Here is a 22706-nt window from a genome sequence, read left to right as displayed (position 1 = left end):
CTTCTCAATAAATTTGGCATGCTCAATTGCAAGCCTGCGGCTACACCAATGAATATAAATGAAAAATTGCAGTAGGTGAATGAAGAAGAGTTAGCACATGCGAGGAGGTTTAGAAGCTTGGTTGGAGGTCTAATATATTGACGCACACTAGATCCGATTATGCATTTGCTGTTGGTGTTGTTTCACGGCTTATGCACCAACCTTCATTGGTACATTATGGAGCAGCAAAGAGAATCTTGCAGTACATTGCTTGAACTTTGGACTATGGCATATGGTACTCAAATACCAATAATTTCAGATTGTGTGGGTACACAGGTATCGATTATGGAAGTTCATTGGATGACAGACGAAGTGTTTCAGCAAATGTTTTCACTCTAGGTTCAGGTGTGGTGACTTGGAGTTCAAAGAAGCAAGCTACAACATCATTGTCAACTTCAGAAGCTGAGTACATTGCAGCAACTTCAGCAGCTTCTCAAGCCGTCTGGTTAAGGAGAGTGTTAGCAATCTTCAACAGGAGCAGAGAGGAGCAACACAGATATTTTGTGACAGTAAAGCAACTATTTCCAGGACAAAGAACCCAACATTTCACAGCAGGACAAAGCATATTGATGTTCGTTATCATTTCATCCGTGAGTTGATAGCAAAGGAAGAAATATTATTGGAATATTGCAGCACATAAGAGCAGTTGGCTGATATATTGACAAAGGCTTTATTGAAGGAGAAATTCTGCTACTTCAGAGAATTGTTTTGTGTCTGTAGTTTTGAATCAAGAGGGAATGTTGAAAAGTGATTCAAAACAAAGTTGGTTAGTTTGGTTGAACTAGTCTTCTCCTTTCTGTTAGATAGTTTCTTAGTGTTGCAGAAATAGTGTTTTAGTGGGTTATAGGACCTATATTTTAGGATTAGTTATTTATTTCTTAGCCTATATATAATATGGGCATATTTTGTTATTACCTAACTTCCTATCAATTAGAAATTAAAAAGTTGTCCCATAAGTTTTTCCCTTCTCTTTTTATTTCCAGATTCTTATACTTTTTTCTCCAACATTGATGTAGTTCTCAATCAATGAAAAACCAAATATGATTTCCGGATTTATAATTTTTAGCAATCCAAGTGATAATTACAATTCAATTTGAAAACCACATGAAAAATTATTTTTAAAAAATTATTTCGCCTCAAACTCGAATATAAGCTATCAAAAAACACAGAACATGTTCATACCATATCTAGAGAAGTTAATTGAGCAATCTAACAGATTGAGAAAGTTGTGATTTACGACTCCCATAGGAATCCCCCATTTTCTACTCTCTCTACACTTTAAAGAACAATTCACAATAAAAAAAGGATACAAGTGAAGTATATAACATAGAGATGAAACATATTCAAGTAGAAACCTTGAAGAAAAAATCCTAACACTTGTCCTCCGTGCAAGGATTTAGACGTGTAACAATAAAATTTGATAGAGAAACTTAAGCTTTATTATTCTATGTCTGTTGTGCATGAGGTGTACATTTTGTATAATAGTACATCCGATAGTTATCTGACACGTAACTCAAATAAATAATCCTGACGTTTTTATTTATTGTTTATTGTAAGAAAAGTATATTTTAACTTTTTTTTGAAGCTATATTGAATTAGATCATTGTTAAATAAAGAGTTATTAAGAAACTATATATGAAAACCAATAAAAGTTGCGTTTTGTATTATGTCAAATGCTAAAAATAATACTGATCAAATTTTTAATTTTGAATCTCAAAAAGAAATATGAATCACTTGAATTTGAATAAATAAATTTGATACACTTTTTAATACTGAAGAAATATTTATAATACTAGTTGCTGAACACGTGAAACGCGCGTTTATGTCACACTAAATACTTTTTTTTAAAAAAAAAAATAATATTAGATGAAATGTACAATGATTTTTATGAAATTTAAAGGGAAGATTAACTTTTTACTGATTTAAATGGGATTATTATGTCGATTCAATGGAACTTTTCTTCTCTACTATTTCCAAAGTTGGTAAAAATCTAACACATATGACAAAAATATTTTCCTCTAACTTTCAATGTATTTCACTTTCTTCAAAATCTCATCATTCATCAATCTACAATTGGACTATCCAGATGTTTAGATGTAGTTTTCAATCAATGAAAAATAAAAAATGATTTGCATTATATTTTTTAGCAATCTAAGTGATAATTACAATTCAATTTCAAAGCAACACGAAAAATAATTTTGAAAAATTATTTTCCCTCCTAATTTAATATAAACTATCAAAAAACACAGAACTTGTTCATACCATATTTACGGAGCAGTTGTTTGAGCAATCTAGTAGACTGAGGAAATTGTGATTGATGACTCCCATTATCATTCCCCATTTTTTCTTCTCTCTACACTTTAATGAACAACTCAGTATCAAAAGAAGGATATCAATGAAGTATATAACATACAGAGGAAACATATAATATTTGAATCTCGAAAAGAAACATGTATCACTTGAATTTGGATAAATAAAATTTATACTCTTTTAGATGAAGAAGAAAATATTTATATAACTAGTTCTCGAACACGTGCAACGTATGTGTATTTCATGATCAGTATTTTTTTCAAAAAGATAATATTAGATTAAATGTGCAATGAGTTATATGAATTTGAAAGGAAATATTGTCTTTTATCTAATTTAAATGGGATAATTATGTCGGTTCAGTGGAACTTATTTTCTCTATTGTCTCCAAAGTTCGTAAAAATCTAACACATATCACAAAAATATTTTCTTCTAACTTTCAATGTATTTCTCTTTCTTCCAAATCTCATCATTCATCTATGTACAATTGGAACTATTCCAAATGTTTACATGTAGTTCTCAATCAATGAAAAACCAAAAATAATTTCCGGATTTTATAATTTCTAGCAATCAAAGCGATAATTACAATTCTATTTCCAAAACAACATGAAAAATAATTCTGCCTCCAACTCGAATATAAGCTATCAAAAGACACAATACGTGTTCATACCATATTTAGGGAGTAGTTGTTTGAGCAATCCAACAGATTGAGAAAGTTGTGATTGACAACTTCTATAAGCATCCATCATTTTTTCTTCTCTCTACATTTTAAAGAACAGTTCACAATAACAAAATGCGTACGAGTGAAGTATATAACATAGAGGGGAAACCTATTTAAGTAGAAACCTTGAGGAAGAAAATCCTAACACTTGTAGTCTGTACAAGGATTTAGACGTGCAACAATAAAATTTGACAGAGAAACTTAGGCTTTATTATTCTATGTGTGATGTGCCTGAGGAGTACATTTGTACAATAGTACATCCAATAGTTATCTGATACGTAACTCAAATAGATAATGCAGATTTTTTTTGTAAGAACACTATATTTTAACTTTTATTTGAAGATATATTAAATTAGATCAATTGTTAAATAAATAGTTTGCGTTTTGTATTATGTCAAATGCTTAAAATAATAATGATCAAATCTATAATATTTTAATTTCGAAAAGAAACATGTATCACTTGAATTTGACTAAATAAATTATTACTCTTTTGGATGAAGAAGAAAATATTTATAATACCTGTTCTAGAACATGTGCCACGCACGTGTATGTCACACAAAATACTTTTTTTTTTAAAAATATTAGATTAAATATGCAATGAGTTATATGAATTTGAAAGGGAAGATTATCTTTTGTCTGATTTAAATGAGATTATTATGTCGATTGAATGGAACTTATCTTCTCTGCTATTTCCAAAGTTCGTAAAAATCTAACATATATACAAAAATATTTTTCCCTAACTTTCAATGTATTTCTCTTTCTTCAAAATCTCATCATTCATCAATCTACAATTGGAACTATTCAAGATGTTTAGATGTAGTTTTGTAATCAATGAAAAATCAAAAATAATTTGCGTTATATTTTTTAGCAATCTAAGTGATAATTACAATTCAATTTCAAAGCAACACGAAAAATAATTTTGAAAAATTATTTTCCCTCCTAATTTAATATAAACTATCAAAAAACACAGAACTTGTTCATACCCTATTTAGGGAGCAGTTGTTTGAGCAATCTAGTAAACTGAGGAAGTTGTGATTGATGACTCCCATTATCATTCCCCATTTTTTCTTCTCTCTACACTTTAATGAACAACTCAGTATCAAAAGAAGGATATCAATGAAGTATATAACATACAGAGGAAATATATAATATTTGAATCTCGAAAAGAAACATGTATCACTTGAATTTGGATAAATAAAATTTATACTCTTTTGGATGAAGAAGAAAATATTTATATAACTAGTTCTCGAACACGTGCAACACATGTGTATTTCATGATCAATATTTTTTCCAAAAGATAATATTAGATTAAATGGTCGATGAGTTATATGAATTTGAAAGAAAATATTGTTTTTTATCTAATTTAAATGGGATAATTATGTCGGTTCAGTGGAACTTATTTTCTCTATTGTCTCCAAAGTTTGTAAAAATCTAACTCATATGACAAAAATATTTTCTTCTAACTTTCAATGTATTTCTCTCTCTTCAAAATCTCATCATTCATCTATGTACAATTGGAACTATTCCAAATGTTTACATGTTGTTCTCAATCAATGAAAAACCAAAAATGATTTCCGAATTTTATAATTTCTAGCAATCAAAGCAATAATTACAATTCTATTTCCAAAACAACATGAAAAATAATTTTGCCTCCAACTTGAATATAAGCTATCAAAAGACACAATACGTGTTCATACCATATTTAGGGAGTAGTTGTTTGAGCAATCCAACAGACTGAGAAAGTTGTGATTGACAACTTCCATAAGCATCCACCATTTCTTCTTCTCTCTACATTTTAAGGGATAATGGCCAAGTACCCCCTCAATCTATGCCCGAAATATCAGAGACACATTTATACTATACTAAGGTCCTATTACCCCCCTGAACTTATTTTATTAATAATTTTTTACCCCTTTTCGATCTACGTGGCACTATCTTGTGGGTCCAACGATGGTTGACTTTTTTTTTCAAACTAGTGCCACGTAGGCTAAAAAGGGGTAGAAAATTACTTATAAAATAAGTTCAGGGGGGTAATAGGACCTTAGTATAGTATAAGTGTGTCTCTGGGATTTTGGGCATAGGTTGAGGGTGTACTTGTGCATTATCCCACATTTTAAAGAATAGTTCACAATAACAAAATGGATACTAGTGAAGTATATAACCTAGAGAGGAAACGTATTTAAGTAGAAACCTTGAAGAAGAAAATCCTACCACTTGTAGTCCGTGCAAGGATTTAGACGTGCAACAATAAAATTTGACGGAGAAACTTAGGCTTTATTATTCTATGTGTGATGTGCCTGAGGTGTACATTTGTACAATAGTACATCCAATAGTTATCTGATACGTAACTCAAATAGATAATACAAATTTTTTGTAAGAACACTATATTTTAACTTTTATTTGAAGATATATTAAATTAGATCAATTGTTAAATAAATAGTTTGCGTTTTTTATTAATTCAAATGCTTAAAATAATACTAATCAAATTTAGAATATTTGAATCCCGAAAAGAAACATGTATCACTTGAATTTGAGTAAATAAATTTTTACTCTTTTGGATGAAGAAGAAAATATTTATAATACCAGTTCTAGAACACGTGCAATGCACGTGTATGTCACACAAAATACTTTTTAAAAAAAAATAATATTAGATTAAACATGCAATGAGTTATATGAATTTGAAAGGGAAGATTATCTTTTGTCTGATTTAAATGAGATTATTATGTCGATTGAATGGAACTTATCTTCTCTGCTAGTTCCAAAGTTCGTAAAAATCTAACACAGATACAAAAATATTTTTCTCTAACTTTCAATGTATTTCTCTTTCTTCAAAATCTCATCATTCATCAATCTACAATTGGAACTATTCCAGATGTTTAGATGTAGTTTTCAATCAATGAAAATCAAAAAATGATTTGCGAATTTATAATTTCTAGCAATCTAAGTGATAATTACAATTCAATTTCAAAGCAACACGAAAAAATATTTTTGAAAAAATATTTTTCCTCCTTATATAATATAAGCTATCAAAAAATAAGAACTTATTCATACCATATTTACGGAGCAAATGTTTGAGCAATCCATTAGACTGAGGAAGATGTGATTGATGACTCCCTTAAGCATCCCCTATTTTTTCTTCTCTCTTCACTTTAATGAAAAACTCATAATCAAAAAAAGGATACCAGTGAAGTATATAACATACAGAGGAAACATATTTAAGTAGAAACCTTGAAGAAGAAAATCCTAACATGTGTACCCAGTGAATGAATTTAGACTTGTAACAATAAAATTTGACAGAGAAACTTAGACTTTATTATTCTATGTCTGTTGTGCATGAGGTGTGCATTTGTATAATATTACATCCGATAATTATCTAACACGTAACTCATTTAGTCATTTCAGATAGATTTATTTATTTATTTTTGGTAAGAACACTATATATTAACTTTTATTTGAAGCTAGATTGAATTAGATCAATTGTTAAATAAATAGTTATTTAGAAAATATAGATGAAAAGTTTTAGAAGTTGTGATTCGTATTATGTTAAATGCTTAAAATAATACTGATCAAAATTTATAATATTTGAATCTCGAAAAGAAACATGTATCACTTTAATCTGGATAAATAAATTTAATAATGTTTTGGATCAAGAAGAATATATATATAATACTAGTTCTCGAACACGTTCAGCGCACATGTATTTCACACTAAATAATTTCTTGCAAAAAATAATATTAAATTGAATATGCAATGAGTTATATGTATTTTAAAGGGAAGATTATCTTTTTTCTGATTTAAATGGGATTATTATATCGATTCAATGGAACTTATCTTCTCTACCCTCTCCATAATTTGTAAAAATATAATATATGTGACAAAAATAGTTTTCCTTTAACTTTCAATGTATTTCTCTTTCTTCAAAATCTCATGATTAATCAATCTATAATTGAAACTATTCTAAATGTTTAGATGTAGTTGTCAATCAATGAAAGACCAAAAATGATTTTCGGATTTATAATTTCTAGCAATCTAAGTGATAGTTACAATTCAATTTCAAAGAAACACGATTTTTTTTCAAAAAAAAAATATTACCCCTTCTAATCGAATATACGCTATCAAAAAACACACAACGTTTTCATGCCATATTTAGGGAGCAGCTGTTTAAGCAATCCAGCAAATTGAAAAATTTGTGATTGATGACTCCCTTAAGCATTCCCGATTTTTTCTTCTCTCTTCACTTTAACGAACAGCTCACAATCAAAAAAAGGATACCAGTGAAGTATATAACATACAGAGGAAACATATTTAAGTAGAAACCTTGAAGAAGAAAATCCTAACACGTTTACCCAATGAAAGAATTTAGACTTGTAACAATAAAATTTGACAGAGAAACTTAGACTTTATTATTCTATGTCTGTTGTGCATGAGGTGTACATTTGTATAATATTACATCCGATAATTATCTAACACGTAACTCAAATAGACAGTTCAGATAGATTTATTTATTTATTTTTGGTAAGAACACTATATATTAACTTTTATTTGAAGCTAGATTGAATTAGATCAATTGTTAAATAAATAGTTATTTAGAAAATATAGATGAAAAGTATTAGAAGTTATGATTTGTATTATGTTAAATGCATAAAATAATACTGATCAAAATTTATACTATTTGAATCTCAAAAGAAACATGTATCCCTTTAATCTGGATACATAAAGTTAATAATGTTTTGGATTAAGAAGAAAATATATATAATACAAGTTCTCAAACACGTTCAGCGCACGTGTATTTCACGCTAAATAATGTATTGTAAAAAATAATATTAGATTGAATATGCAATGAGTTATATGCATTTTAAAGGGAAGAATATCTTTTTTCTGATTTAAATGGGATTATTATATCGATTCAATGGAACTTATCTTCTCTACCCTCTCCATAGTTTGTAAAAATGTAACACATGTGACAAAAATAGTTTTCCTCTAACTTTCAATGTATTTTTCTTTATTCAAAATCTCATCATTCATCAATCTATAATTGAAACTATTCTAAATGTTTAGATGTAGTTCTCAATCAATGAAAACCAAAAATGATTTTTGCATTTATAATTTCTAGCAATCTAAGTGGTAATTACAATTCATTTTCAAAGCAACACGAAAAAATATTTTTAAAAAGAAGTTATTTCCCCTTCTAATCGAATATACGCTATTAAAAAGCACAGAACGTGTGCATACCATATTTAGGGAGCAGTTGTTTAAGCTATCCAGCAGATTGAAAAATTTGTGATTGACGACTTCCATAAGCAACCCCCATTTTTTCTTCTCTTGACACATTAGAGAACAATTCACAATAAAAAAAAGGATATGAGTGAAGTATTTAACATAGAGAGGAAACGTATTTAAGTAGAAACCTTGAAGAAGAAAATCCTAACACTTGTACTCCGTGCAAGGATTTAGATGTGCAACAATAAAATTTGACGGAGAAACTTAGGCTTTATTATTATATGTGTGGTGTGCCTGAGGTGTACATTTGTACAATAGTACATCCAATAGTTATCTGATACGTAACTCAAATAGATAATGCAGTTTTTTTTTGTAAAAACACTATATTTTAACTTTTATTTGAAGATATATTAAATTAGATCAATTGTTAAATAAATAGTTTGTGTTTTGTATTATGTCAAATGCTTAAAATAATACTGATCAAATTTATAATATTTGAATCTCGAAAAGAAACGTGTATCACTTGAATTTGACTAATTAGTTTTTTACTCTTTTGGATGAAAAAGAAAATATTTATAATACCAGTTCTAGAACACGTGCAACGCACGTGTATGTCACGCAAAATATTTTTTTTAGTAAAATAATATTAGATTAAATATGCAATGAGTTATATGAATTTGAAAGGGAAGATTATCTTTTGTCTGATTTAAATGAGATTATTATGTCGATTGAATGGAACTTATCTTCTTTGCTGTTTCCAAAGTTCGTAAAAAGCTAACACATATACAAAAATATTTTTCTCTAACTTTCAATGTATTTCTCTTTCTTCAAAATCTCATCATTCATCTATGTACAATTGGAACTATTCCAAATGTTTACATGCAGTTTTCAATCAATGAAAAACCAAAAATGATTTTAGGATTTTATACATCTCCTAGTCTTTGAACCTATATTGCCACTATAGGGATCTGGCACGTTTAAATTCCCATATACTCTAGCATGTTATTGAGTCACTTTGGCCGGTGATTCCACCTCTTTTCGGTGTGGGGGAGACACTGGATTTCATGATGGTCACATGATCTATGTCGGTTAAAGTTAAAGTTCCCAATGAATTAATGAGATCAGCCTCAAATGAATCATATAAAAAAATTAATGATACCGAAGGTGTTAGGATAGGATAATCAAGAGGTGAGCTAGATTCAGGTAATGACATTAGGTTAAACCTGATCATTGCACAACAAACCTGATGAAATTCTTAAACTGCATCCTAGGTATTACTGGTGTTCGCACTGGCCTATGAAAGAATTGAAATGAAATACGTATGAAGGAATGAAGCAGACTTTGTGTTTGCTAAAGAAGGCTCCCTAGTTGAGGTCCCATATGTTGAGCCCTCATTTTGGAAACTCTTAAGGTCAAGTCTATGATAACAAGGTCTCATAGCATATGAATAAGTAATATGAAAGAAGCTATGTGTTATATATTATGTGCTATATGAAGATTTTATGTGTTGTGTGCCATACAATAACTATAATGATGCATGTCACTCTCATGGCATAACTTTCCCAATCTCAATTTGGCAAGTTCACTGACTTGACTTCCAAAAATCATGTTGTTAGGAAAGATCTATTATTTCTCATTCATGTCCCTTGTTTTTGCTTGCATATACCCTTACTTAGTACAAGTGTGTACTAATTCCATACAAACATGTACTTTTAGGTGCAGAAACAGGTGGATGGTAGAGCTATAGGTTCGTTGTTGCAGCTATCCGGACGTCAGTATTCATCAAGAGTTTGGTAGGTCCTCATGCTTTCGAGGATGCTACTGTTTTACATTCTAGCATAGCTTTAGAGTTGAGCTAGCGGCGCATGTTCCACTAGCGCTTCTTTCCTGTTTTGGTTCAGACTTTGTATTGGTGCTATTTAGGCCGATATACAATTAATACTTAATGAATTAATTATTTCAGTTGCTTATCTCTTAATTTTTAGATAGTTGATGATGAACGATTACAAAATATAAAGAATGTTTAGCAAGTATGATTAAAGAATCAAAAATTTCAAATTTTCTGCTAAAATTAACCTATGTAAAGTAAGAATGATGTAAGTAGGCTTGTTTGCGACCTCTGATAGGTCAACGACGTCGGTCTCGTCTGTGGTCTAGATTCCAGTCGTGACAAAGTTGGTATCAGAGTGTTAGGTTAAATTCCTAGAATAATGAGTTTACATCAACCACATTGAGTAGTTTCCAAGTCATGGTAGTGAAGTGCACCACTATCTTGGATTAGAGACTGCATGATGCGCAGGAAAAACTTCCCTTCTTCCAATCTTATTGTGCTTTTCCTGTTATCTGAATTCTTGGTGTTATGAACATGTCTGACATCAATCCTTGTTGTTTTCAGAGAATGAACACTTGGAGAACTAAGGGTCTGAGGACGGGAGGAGCAACATCTAGGGGTAATCAGAATCTACCCTAGGATCCAGCTGAAGGAGTGGCCATGCCAGTTAACCCAGCTGGGTTGACTGATGCGGAGTTGAGTGCATGTCTAGCCCAGATGGAACAGGCCATCACGATGCAGGCCCAGGCTATGACTGCCCAAGTCAACCGGCAAGATGTTCAGAGGGAGAACCACCGGTTCGCAGCATGGCTGATAGACCGCGAGATTTCACGAGGATGAATCCTCCTATATTCAGAGGGGCTAAGACTTCAGAAGATCCTCAGGAATTTATAGACGAGTTGCATAAGATCCTGGTGGCCATGGGGGTCACTGATATTGAGAAGGCTGAGCTGGCTTCCTACTTGCTCAAGGATGTTGCACAGACTTGGTGCAAAATGTGGTGGAGTGCCAGTCACATGGGAGTTGTTCAAGACAACATTTTTGGAAAGGTTCTTCCCTAGAGATATGAAGGAGGCCAAGGTTGAGGTGTTCATCAACTGTAAAGAAGGATCTATGACGGTCAGGGAGTATTTTCTGAAGTTTGTGAAGCTATAAAGGTATGTTACTTCCCTTGATATTTAATAGAAAGAATGAGGAGAGTACTTAGATTTGTTGAAATTATCCAGGTATGCTACTTCCCTGGTTTCGAACAACAGGGATGAGATGCGAAGGATCCTCATAGGAATCAATGGAGACCTGGAGGATGAGTGTCGGTCTGCGATGCTCCATGATAATATGGACCTTTCTAGGTTAATGGTGCATATCCAGCAGGTAGAGAACAACTGAAAGAGGATAGGCGTACATGATATTAGGAGGCCTAGGCCTCAAGATCAGGTAGGTCCCAGCCATGGAGGACATAGAAACAATTTTGGCATCCGTGAGCAGCCCAAATTCAAGAAGGGGCAACAGAGTTCTGGGAATTCTAACCCTCAAAGAAATACAACACCTAGAGGAGGAAAACCCGAACCCAAGAGGGGCAATGGAGGGGAGATGCAGCGTCCAAAGCAGACTTGTGCTAAGTGTGGCCGAGCTCACATTGGAGAATGCAGACAGGGAACTAATGCCTGCATTGGTTGTGGTAAGAGTGGACACATGGTCATAGACTGTCCCCAGAACAGAGGTCAGGCTGGAGGTAATGCTCAGCCTAGGCCTGCCCCACAGAGTGCAACAACAGATGAGCCTCCCAAGAGGAATATATTCTATGCCCTAAAAGGAAGGGAGGAGCAGGAGAAGTCCGCTGATGTGGTCACAGGTATGCTGCAAGATTCTCAACTTCTGTTTATGCTTTACTTGATCCAGGGTCTACGCTTTCCTTTGTGACACCTCTGCTTGCCCTTACTTTTGAAATACTACCTGAAGTTCTGCATGACCTATAGTGGTTAGTACGCCTTTAGGAGAAAATGTAAGAACTGATAGGGTATACAAGAATTGCCCAATAGTTGTGAGTGGCAAGACTATGTGTGCAAACTTGATTGAGTTACCCATGCATGATTTTGATATTATTTTTGGCATGGACTGGCTTCACAACTATTATGCTTGCTTGGACTGTCGTAGTAGAGTGGTGAGGTTTCACTTCCCTAATGAAGAAGAAAGAGTTAGTCTGGGAGGGGTACAATCCGAATCGTCCTAGCCCCTTGATTTCAAATCTTAAGGACAATAAAATGATGGCCAAGGGGTTACTATGTCATCTTGTGAGTGTTACTGATTTAGATCATGACGCCCCTTCCATAGACTCGGTGCATGTAGTAAATGAATACCTATATGTGTTTACTGAAGATTTTCCTGGAATCCCTCCTCTTCGAGAGGTTGACTTTTGTATCGACTTAGAACCTGGTACTAACCAATCTCAATTCCTCTTTATCATTATGGCTCCAACAGAACTCAAAGAGTTGAAGCTGCAGTTAAAAGATCTCACTGATAAGGGTTTCATTTAGTCGAGCATATCCCCTTGGGGCGCTCCAGTGTTGTTTGTAAATAAGAAATATGGGACTCTTAGAATGTGTATCGATTATCGGCAGCTCAACAAAGTCACTATAAATAATAAGTATTCACTTCCCAGAATCGATGATTTGTTCGATCAGCTCCAAGGGTCTAGTTTCTTCTCTAAGATTGATCTTCGTTCAGGGTATCATCAACTTAGGGTTAGGGATGGGGATGTCCCAAAAATAGCTTTTCGTACCCGTTATGGTCATAATGAGTTCTTGGTTATATCATTCGATCTCACGAATGCACCTGCTGCATTTATGGATCTCATGAACAGACTCTTCCGTGAATATCTTGAATCTTTTGTCATAGTATTCATTGATGACATTCTCATCTACTCTAAGACCAAGGAAAAGCATAAACAACATTTGAGACTAACCTTGCAGGTGCTTAGACAACATCAGTTGTATGCCAAATTCAGCAAATGTGAATTCTGTCTGAGGTCACTGACCTTCCTGGGCCATGTTGTGTCGGATCAAGGTGTAGAAGTGGACCCCAGAAAGACTGAAGTTGTTAAGAACTGGCCAAAGCCTCTTACTCCCACCGATATTCGTAGCTTTCTGGGATTGGTTGGTTACTACCGCAGGTTTGTGGAGGGCTTTTCTTCCATTGCTGCCCCACTTACAGCCTTGATAAAGAAGAAATCCAAGTTTGTTGTGAGAAGAGTTTCCAGGAGCTCAAGGACAGACTCACTTCAGCCTCGGTGCTTACTATGCCTAAGAATGGAGAGAGTTACACTGTCTATTGTGATGAATCTAGAGTTGGTTTGGGATGTGTTCTTATGCAGGATGGTAAGGTGATAGCCTATGCTTCTAGACAACTCAAGGTTCATGAAAAGAATTATCCCACTCATGACTTGGAGTTGGCGGCTGTGGTGTTTGCATTGAAGCTGTGGAGGCATTATCTGTATGGAGTGCATGTGGATGTGTTCACGGATCATAAGAGTCTCCAGTACGTGTTCACGCAGAGCGAGTTGAATCTACGTCAACGCAGATGGTTGAAGCTGTTGAAGGATTATGACATGAATATGCACTACCATCCAGGTAAGGCTAATGTTGTGGCTGATGCTTTGAGCAGGATGAGCATAGGGAATACAACCCACGTTGAGGATGAGAAGAAGGAGCTAGTGAAAGAGGTACACAGACTGGCCAGACTGGGGGTGCGGTTGGTTGACTCTACTAGTAGAGGTGTTTCAGTTCACCCTAGTTCTGAATCATCCCTGATAGTGGAAGTCAAAAAGGGTTAGCATCTTGATCCTGTGTTGATGGAGCTGAAGGACTCAGTGTTGTTAAAAATGAACGAGTCTTTTGCTTTGGGAGTTGATGTCATACTTAGATACCAGAACCGGTTGTGTGTACCATATGTAGATGATTTACAGACCAGGATTGTTATAGAGGCCCATGGTTCCAGATATTCCATACATCTAAGTTCCACCAAAATGTAATGATCTTAAGCAGATTTATTGGTGGGATGACATGGAGAAGGATATTGCAGACTATGTGGCTAACTGTCCTAATTGTCAGCAGGTTAAGGAGAGTATCTTAAGCCTGGTGGTATGACTCAGATTATTGAGGTTCCGACTTGGAAATGGGAGACCATTAATATGGACTTCGTGGTTGGTCTTCCGAGGACTAGGAGGAAGCATGACTCCATATGGGTTATTGTGGACAAATTGACTAAGTCTGCCCACTTTATCCCTGTGAAGTCTACTTACAGGGCCGAGGATTACGCGAGACTCTACATTGATGAGATTGTGAGATGGCATGGAATATTTTTGTCTATCATTTCAGATAGAGGAGCTCAGTTTACTTTGCATATTTGGACATCTTTCCAGAAAAACTTAGGCAAGCAGGTGAAATTTAGCACCGCCTTTCATCCTCAGACAGATGGACAGGCATAGCGCACCATTCAGACATAAGAGGACATGTGGAGAGCATGTGTGATTGACTTTAGAGTTAATTGGGATGACCATCTACCTTTGATAGAGTTCTCGTATAATAATAGCTATCACTCCAGCATTGGGATGGCATCGTATGCGGCATTATATGGTAGGAGGTGTAGATCTCCAGTTAGGTGGTTCGAGGTTGGAGAGTCATCCATTTTGGGTCCAACGATCATTCATGAGGCCTTGGAGAAAGTTAGAATGATTAGGTATAGGTTGGCTACTGCTTACAGCCGACAGAAATCATATGATGACAACAGAAAGCGGCCCTTAGAATTTAACGTTGGTGACCAGGTTAACTTGAAGATATCTCCTATGAAAGGGGTGGCGACATATGGTAGAAAAGGGAAACTGAGTCCGAGGTATGTGGGGCGATATGAGATCCTACAACGTGTGGGTGAGGTGGCCTATGAGTTAGCATTGCCTGTGGAGCTAGCTTCTGTTCATCCAGTCTTTCATGTCTCTATGTTGAAGAAGTGCCTAGGTGATCCAACATCAATCTTATCTGTTGAAGGTTTGGGGGTTGGTGAAGACTTGTCCTATGATGAGGTACCTATTGAGATCGTAGACAGACAGGTTAAGCGGCTGAGGAACAAGGAGATCGTCACAGTGAAGGTATTGTGGAAAAATCATCTTGTGGAGGGTGCTATGTGGGAGGCTGACATGAGATCCCGATATCCCCATCTTTTCAACTCTTGAGGTTAGACTTCCTACTCTTAAGGCTATAGTTCCTTATCCGTTCGTATTTTGTTGTTATTGGCTGATTGTACATAGCGATTAAGTTATTATCTTATTGGCATTACGATATGTAATGGTAGTGTCATTCAGGGACGAATGTTCCTAAGGGGGGATAATGTGACGATTCTATAAAAAAAAGAGGAAAAAAATAAATAAGAATAATGGGTACTTAAGGTGATTAATTATTAATTAAAAATCTAAAATTTTAAGGGCATAATGGTCCTTCCACGCATTAATTAAAATAAACCAGATTTGTATTAATTTAATTTAAATTCTACTTGAATTAGTCTCCTAATCCTAATAGTTCTCTCTCTCTCTCACGCTTCTTAACTCTCTATCTCTCTCACGTTCTCCATCTTTCTCACGTTATTCTGCCAAGCACAACAAATACTAGAGAATACATCAACAGCTCTTCACGCTTGAAAAAATCACATGAAATTTTAAGAAAAACAAAGCAACCAAAAACATTAAGACGAAGAGAAGTTGTTCGTTGAGTAGTGTGGACGTTGAGGTAACTTGGACTTATTTTTGGAGAGAGTTTTGGGTGGCGAATTCTTCGTTTGAACATTAATAAAGCTATGAGTTTCTCTCATGAAATTCTTTCTCCAAGAGTACTTTCTTTCGAACGTTTCTTAAACTCTTGAAACTAAGGTTGTTCCCCTTCGCATGTCGTTGTCCTTAGCTCCCTAACGAATTTGTAGGATGGGTATGTTGTGCTGCTAGATTTTTGCATGAATGATGTGTTTAAATTAAATATGAATGTGTTTATGTGCGGGAAATCACGATAATGACCATAAAAATATGACCGGAAAAGTTGATGAATGGGCGTATATAGAGCAGTGTTTTAGGCACTATTTTGGAGTGCCTAAGTTCTGTATTTATTGTGTATTTTATGTGTATAATGGGTGTACAATGAGATGTTCATTATTATGAAGTATAGTGAATTGAATAACCATCTTATAGCTATTTAAAATTATGAAAAATTGCACCTAAAAATTGTTGGAGAAGGACAAAAATTTCCAGCAACAATGCAATGTTAATTTAGACTAAAGTTTAATAAAAGAATCTGAAAATTTAATAAAATTTTAAAGGGGTGAGGCCACCAGGATTCGAACCCGTGACCTTACCCGTATACCTGCCAATGCAAGAAAAAATAGGGGGTTGGGGGCGGGAATCGAACCCACGACCCCAGAAAGAAAAAAAGAACACGAGGCTGGGGGAATCGAACTCCTGGACACTGATTTCGCAAAAAAGGGAAAAGAAATATGGCTGGGGTGGGGAATCGAACACGCGACATGGGGAAAGGTAAAAAGAAGGAAAAACAAAAAAATGGGAGGCGTGGGATTCGAACCCACGACCTCCCGATACGCACAAAAAAGAAAAAAAAAAGAAATGCGAGGCATGGGAATCGATCCCACGACTTGAGTAGGCGAATTTTTTTTTTAAAAAAAGTGAGGCTGTGGGGATTCGATCCCACAACCTCACTGCAGTCGCCCATTTAAATAAATTAAAGAAGGAGGGGCTGTGGGGTTTTGAACCCACCACCTCACAGCCTCCTCCTCAGCGAAATTGATTGAAAAATAAGGGGGGTTGTGGGGGTTCGAACCCACAACCTCCCTATTCAAGCTAATTTAATTCAAAAAAATAAAAAATAAAAATAAAAAAGGGGATTTAAATTAGAAGTCTAATTAAAATAGAAAATTAATTCTTTTATGTAATTATTGAGATTTAATTTAGAATTCTAATTAAAAAAAGAAAATTTATTCTTTCTTGTAAATGTTGAAATTTAATTTAAAATTCTAATTAAAATAGAAAATTAATTCTTTTATGTAATTATTGGGATTTAATTTAGAATTCTAATTAAAAATAGAAAATTTATTCTTTCTCGTATATGTTGAGATTTAATTTAGAATACTAATTAAAATAGAAAATTAATTATTTCATGAAAATGTTGAGATTTAATTTAGAGTTCTAATGTCATGAATATTAGAAATAAAATCAATGAAAAATATAAATGATATCCAAGTGATTCAAGATTTGGGTTCCCGTGACCAAACTCCCGTATTGATATATAAGTCATACGTGAGTAAAATATTCAAGAATAATGCCATCTACTTAGATCAAAAATCAAGATCTTGGTATATATACAAGATACATAAGTCTTGTAATACATAATCTTAGGAAAATAATAATCACTTCACGAACTATAAATGAAGCCCCATGGCTTGTATGTATACACATAAGTTTAACATACATTCAAGAATAAGTGAACCTAAGATATACGTAATGAAATGAAGAAATAAACATTAACGTAATAAGAGGTGAGTAACTATGAAAAATAAAGGTGCTAGTAATGAAAAATATGGTGACAATCATGATATGAGGCTAATGTATATGATGAGAGAAATCTCAAATGAGCCTAAGTAAATGTTACCAATACGTACTCACCAATGAGAATGTAGATAATGAAGAGACAAGTCTAGATGAACACTATAATGAAAATATTGAGTTTAAAACACTTAATACTAATAATGATATGAGAAATCATCTATTGAGCTATGATGTCCTCATACTAGAAGCCAGCTTCCAGGATGTATGAGTTGAATGTAATGGAACTTTATACTGAGCATCGATAGGCTAGCTATGAGCGGTGATGTCTTCTTTCGGGAAGGGAGGAGGTTCACTTAACTCTCATGAGATGAGACTGTACGGCTTGCCGGGTATGGGTCTCTATACATCTCCTAGTCTTTGAACCTATATTGCCACTATAGGGATCGCGGGGTTAAATTTCCATATACGCTACCATGTGATTGAGTCACTTTGGCCGGTGATTCCACCTATTTTCGGTGTGGGGGAGAAATTGGATTTTCATGATGCTCACATGATCTTTGTTGGTTAAAGTTAACGTTTCCAATGAATGAATGAGGCCAGCCTCAAATGAATCATATAAAGAAATGAAAGATACCGAAGATGTTAGGATAAGATAATCAAGAGGTGAGCTAGATTCAGGTAATGACATTAGGTTATTCCTGATCATTGCACAACAAACCTGATGAAATTCTGAAACTACATCCTAGGTATAGTTGGTGTTCGCACTGGCCTATGAATGAATTGAAATGAAATACGTATGAAGGAATGAAGCAGACTGTGTGTTTACTAAAGAAGGCTCCCTAGTTGAGGTCCCATATGTTGAGCCCTCATTTTAGAAAGTCTTAAGGTCAAGTCTGTGATAACAAGGTCTCATGGCATATGAATAAGTAATATGAAAGAAGCTATGTGTTATATATTATGTGTTATATGAATATATTATGTGTTGTGTGCCATATGATAACTATAATGATGCATGTCACTCTCATGGCATAACTTTCCCAATCTCAATTTGACAAGTTCACTGACTTGACTTACAAAAATCATGTTGTTAGGAAAGAGCTATTCTTTCTCATGCATGCCCCTGATGTATGCTTGCATATACCCATACTTAGTATAAATGTGTACTAATTCCATACAAACATCTACTTTTAGGTACAGGCACAGGTGGACAGTAGAGCTACAGGTTCATTGTTGCAGCTATCCGGACGTCAGCATTCATCCGGAGTTTGGTAGGTCCTCATGCTTTCGAGGATGCTACTGTTTTACATTCTAGCATAGTTTTAGACTTGAGCTAGTGGAGCATTTTCCACTAGCGCTTCTTTCCTTTTCTGGTTCAGACTTTGTATTGGTGCTATTTTGGCCGATATACAATTAATACTTAATGAATTATTTCTTTCAGTTGCTTATCTCTTAATTGTTAGATGGTTGATGATGAACGATTACGAAATATAAAGAATGTTTAGGAAGTATGATTAAAGAATCAAAAATTTCAAATTTTTCGCTAAAATTAACCTATGTAAAGTAAGAATGACGTAAGTAGGCTCATTTGCGACCTCTGATAGGTCAACGATGTCGGTCTTATCTGGGGTCTAAATTCCAGTCGTGACATCATCATTCATCAATCTACAATTGAAACTATTCCAGATGTTTAGATGTAGTTTTCAATCAATGAAAAACAAAAAATGATTTACGAATTTATAATTTCTAGCAATCTAAGTGATAATTACAATTCAATTTCAAAGCAACACGAAAAAATATTTTTGAAAATTATTTTCCCTTCTAATATAATATAAGCTATCAAAAAATACAGAACTTATTCATACCATATTTAGGGAGCAGTTGTTTGAGCAATCCATTAGACGGAGGAAGTTGTGATTGATGACTCCCTTAAGCATCCCCCTTTTTTTTCTCTCTTCACTTTAATGAAAAACTCACAATCAAAAAAAGGATACCAGTGAAGTATAAAACATATAGAGGAAACATATTTAAGTAAAAACCTTGAAGAAGAAAATCCTAACACGTGTACCCAGTGAATGAATTTAGACTTGTAACAATAAAATTTGACACAGAAACTTAGACATTATAATTCTATGTATGTTGTGCATGAGGTTTACATTTGTATAATATTACATCCGATAATTATCTAACACGTAACTCAAATAGATATTTCAGATAGATTTATTTTTTTATTTTTGGTAAGAAAACTATATATTAACTTTTATTTGAAGCTAGATTGAATTAGATCAATTGTTAAATAAATGTTATTTAAAAACTATAGATGAAAAGTATTACTAGTTGTTATTCGTATTATCTTAAATGCATAAAATAATACTGATAAAAATTTAGAATACTTGAATCTCGAAAAGAAACATGTATCACTGTAATCTGGATAAATAAATTTAATAATGTTTTGGATCAAGAAGAAAATATTTCTAATACTAGTTCTCAAACACATTCAGCGCACGTGTATTTCACGCAAAATAATTTCTTGCAAAAAATAATATTAGATTAAATGTGCAATGAGTTATATGAATTTTAAAGAGAAGATTATCTTTTGTCTGATTTAAATGAGATTATTATATCGAATCAATGGAACTGATCTTCTCTACCCTCTCCATAGTTTGTAAAAATATAACACATGTTACAAAAAAAAATTCCTCTAACTTTCAATGAATTTCTCCTTCTTAAAAATTTCATCATTCATCAATCTATAATTGAAACTATTCTAAATGTTTAGATGTAGTTCTCAATCAATGAAAAAACAAAAATGATTTTCAGATTTATAATTTCTAGCAATCTAAGTGATAATTACAATTCAATTTCAAAGCAACACGAAAAAACATTTTTAAAAATTATTTTCCTTCTAATCGAATATAAGATATCAAAAAACACAGAACGTGTTCATACCAAATTTAGAAAGCAGTTGTGTAAGCAATCCAGCAGATTGTGAAAGTTGTGATTCACGAATCCCATAAGCATCCACCATTTTTTCTTCTCTCGACACTCTAAAAAAATGTTCACGATTAAAAAAAAGAATACGAGTGAAGTATACAACATAGAGAGGAAACATATTTAAGTAGAAACCTTGAAGAAGAAAATCCTAACACGTGTACCCAGTGAAAGAATTTAGACTTGTAACAATAAAATTTAGTAGAGAAACTTAGACTTTATTATTCTATGTTTGTTGTGCATGAGGTGTACATTTGTATAATATTACATCCGATAATTATCTAACACGTAACTAAAATGACACTTCAGATAGATTTATTTATTTATTTTTGGTATTCACACTATATATTAACTTTTATTTGAAGCTAGATTGAATTAGATCAATTGTTAAATAAATAGTAATTTAGAAACTATACATGAAAAGTATTACAAGTTGTGATTCGTATTATGTTAAATGCTTAAAATAATACCGATCAAAATTTATAATAATTGAATCTCTAAAAGAAACATGTATCACTTTAAATCTGGATAAATAAATTTTATACTATTTTGGATCAAGAAGAAAATATTTATAATACTAGTTCTTGAACACGTTCAGTGCACGAGTATTTCACGCTAAATAATTTCTTGTAAAAAATAATATTAGATTGAATATGCAATGAGTTATATGTATTTTAAAGGGAAGATTATCTTTTCTCTGATTTAAATGGGATTATTATATCGATTCAATGGAACTTATCTTCTCTACCCTCTCCATAGTTTGTAAAAATACAACACATGTGACAAAAATATTTTTCCTCGAACTTTCAATTATTTCTTTTCTTCAAAATTTCATCATTCATCAATCTATAATTGAAACTATTCTAAATGTTTAGATGTAGTTCTCAATCAATGAAAAATCAAAAATGATTTCGGATTTATAATATCTAGTACTCTAAGTGATGATTACAATTTAATTTCAAAGCAACACGAAAAAATATTTTTTAAAAATTATTTCCCCTTCTAATCGAATATACGTTATCAAAAAGCATAGAACGTGTTCATACCATATTTAGGGAGCAGTTGTTTAAGAAATCCAGCAGATTGAAAAATTTGTGATGACGACTCCCATAAGCATCCAATTTTTTCATGCGAGTGAAGTATATAACATAGAGAGGAAACATATATAAGTAAAAACCTAGAGGAAGAAAATTCAAACACTTATACTCAATGAGTGGATTTAGACGTGTAATAATAAAATTTGACGAAGAATCAAAGGCTTTATTATTCTATTGTTGGTGTGCCTGAGCTGGACATTCATATAATAGTATACCCGATAGTAATATGACACGTATCTCAAATAGATAATCTAGATGTTTTTATTTATTAATTTTATTAAGAACACTATATTTTAAATTTTATTTGAAGATATATTGAATTAGATCAATTGTAAAATAAATAGTTATCAAAAACTATATATGAAAAGTATTAAAAGTTGCTTTTCGTATTATGTTAAATGCTTGAAACAATACTGATCAAAATTTATTATATTTGAATCTCGAAAAGAAACATGTATCACTTGAATATGGATAAATAAATTTTATACGCTTTTTGATGAAGAATAAAATATTTATATTAATAGTTCTCGAACACGTGCAACGCACATGTATTTCACACTCAGTATTTTTTTTCAAAAGATAGTATTAGATTAAATGTGCAAAGAGTTATATGAATTTGAAAGGAAAGATTGTATTTTGTCTAATTTAAATTGGATTATTATGTCGGTTCAATGGAACTCATCTTTTTTAATGTCTCCAAATTTCGTAAAAATCTAACACATGTAACAAAAATATTTTCTTCTAACTTTCAATGTATTTTGTCTTTCTTCGTAATCTCATCATTCATCAATCTACAATTGGAACTATTCCAAATGTTTAGATGTAGTTCTCAATCAATGAAAAACCAATAATAATTTCCGGATTTTATAATTTCTAGTAATCAAAGTGACAATTTAAATTTAATTTCAA

General features: G+C 33.0%; 1 long non-coding RNA gene across 3 annotated transcripts; it reads right to left on the bottom strand.

Moving 5' to 3' along the window:
* Window positions 1-2244: 2244 nt before the first annotated feature.
* On the bottom strand, window positions 2245-22706 carry LOC112941187 (uncharacterized). Of its 3 annotated transcripts, none has more exons than XR_003246248.2 (8): window positions 21747-22706; window positions 20659-20756; window positions 19575-19668; window positions 8300-8388; window positions 4765-6214; window positions 4051-4146; window positions 3017-3107; window positions 2245-2397 (listed from the first exon to the last, which is right to left on the bottom strand). It is a non-coding gene; the product is annotated as an uncharacterized lncRNA (long non-coding RNA). The 3 variants fall into 3 exon arrangements; XR_011220054.1 differs by having other exon boundaries at window positions 4051-4141; XR_011220055.1 differs by having other exon boundaries at window positions 6119-6214.

This window comes from Solanum lycopersicum, chromosome 3 (genome assembly GCF_036512215.1).
Source record: "Solanum lycopersicum chromosome 3, SLM_r2.1".
NCBI classification, from domain to species: Eukaryota; Viridiplantae; Streptophyta; class Magnoliopsida; order Solanales; family Solanaceae; genus Solanum; species Solanum lycopersicum.
The sequence above is the reverse complement of the archived record's forward strand: the minus strand, read 5'-3'. Positions and strand labels throughout refer to the sequence as shown.